The following is a 1,942-nucleotide window of genomic DNA, read 5'->3' as shown; positions in this document are numbered from 1 at the left end:
ATAGTTCTCAAACAGATAAGACATTTCTATGCATTTGGAAATAAAAAATGATGATTGATTAGTTTTCTTGTTGGTTTAGTATAATTAGTATTAATATGTTTTTCTAGTGTTATATCATAGTGTTACTCTAAGAGATTACTAATAGACTACCTAAAACTATAATGCTTACTGAGAAATATTTGTCTGCCATGTAATTTTATTTTTGTTCCATTATAGATTTTTATTGCCAGTTTGCCTTCTTATAGTAATCTTTCTCATCATCGCTAATTTGCTAAGAACTCAATAATCGGATATCCATACTAATTAATATTTGCATGTAGAAATATATGTAATTATTTGGAACATATTATTTGCTTTCCTATAAAAGATCTCTATAGAGATAGTTACCTTCCAATTTTTAGATGAATTCAAGATAGATATGAGACAGGTGAATTTCAAATAGATTTGTTTGATTGATTGATTGATTGATTGATTGATTGATTTGGCACGGCATCCCTTGGTTGACCTCACAGATTGCAAGGACCTTGTCAACTTACAATCCCTTATTTTTTATTTTATTTTTTACACTTACAGCACCTGGTCTTCCTAACTGGTCTCCCATCCAAGTACTAACCAGGCCTGACCCTGCTTAGCTTCCGAGATCAGATGGGATCGGGCTTGTTCAGGGTGGCATGGCCGTAGACTGTATTATTATTTAAAACTGACTTTGAGTTATGTTTTATCCTTCCAATTCTACCATAAGTATAAATGTACAGTTCTACAGTTTTTAACTCTTTAAAAAATTTAGTTCAGTATTTTGTATTTTTAAGAGATACTGAAATAGGGATTAAATTCAAAAACTCTCAGGCTTAAAGCTCCGTAAATGCTTAATCCTTTCTTTTTAACCGATTTCATGTAGAAAATATTTCTGTTAACTACCAAATTGCACTGGTTGGTGGTTAGCTTTTATTTCAGTGCATTAAAGGCTGTCTACAATTTGTATGTAGTTTTACCTCTCACTGTCTACCTCAAACCTCTATGTCGGATTTCTCTGTATTTCCTAAAAGTATTTTGCATTTTTCAATCTCTATGGCTCGTTATTCTTACGAAGATATTTCAAATGTCATAAGAAAAGGAAATAAACTTTTTACCATGTGAATTTCTCAGCCACCCTTTAAAGAGAGTCTAGTCTTTGCCATCTCATTTCCTGTGTCTTCGCTGTGCACAGAGAGAAACGAGACAGATCCAGGACCTTTGGACTGAATCGCATGGGAAGAGAATGGGACTTACTGGTGGTGATGAAATGAGTAGATACTGAAGATATGGAGGGGCTAGTAAAGTCAGTATTTAATGCAAGTAGGTTTGGGGGGAATTTAGACAGAAGGAAGAAAGGTACTATAGACAAAGTGCAAGAGATGAAAGAAGCAAAATTTATTAATATTTTCTATGTTTTAAAAACAAATCCACATGTGCTTTCCAATTGTATTTGCTAGGAATTTGAGGTTTGTTTAAATTTTAAAAATGATTGAGAAGTGTGCTAGACATATGAATGTATCTTTGCAAAAGAAAGATTATTATTATTGCTATTACCATTAAAATGTGTGTCCAACACCTAGGTCAAAAATTTAGCTCTATATTGCAAAGATTAGTATCGGAGGACATATGTCTTTCTTATGACTTATGGAATGTAACCATAAGGAAAGAATGAATTACAATGAAATCTAGGGAAAAATATAATTGAAAGAATTAATCTGATGAGTGAAGAATGTTATATATGAAAGTAGACAGCAGTACTCATGATAAAAACAAAAATTAGAGACAACTTACATGTCTAGTGATATAAAATTAATTTAAATAATACAAAATGGATACAATATAACCAATGTAATCAGCAAAATAATAATCATTATAAAGGTCTATACCTATTAAGTAAAAACTTAGCTTCTACGTAAGTAATGTGAAG

At 31.5% G+C, this 1,942-nt stretch overlaps 1 pseudogene; it reads right to left on the bottom strand.

The window, feature by feature from the left end:
• Window positions 1-564: 564 nt before the first annotated feature.
• Window positions 565-683, bottom strand: LOC120589398 (uncharacterized; annotated as a pseudogene).
• Between the last annotated feature and the right edge of the window lie 1,259 nt (window positions 684-1,942).

The sequence above is a fragment of the Pteropus medius genome, unplaced genomic scaffold, assembly GCF_902729225.1.
Source record: "Pteropus medius unplaced genomic scaffold, Ma_sr-lr_union100, whole genome shotgun sequence".
NCBI lineage: Eukaryota > Metazoa > Chordata > Mammalia > Chiroptera > Pteropodidae > Pteropus > Pteropus medius.
Note: the sequence above shows the minus strand (reverse complement) of the source record. Positions and strands in the feature narration are given on the sequence as shown.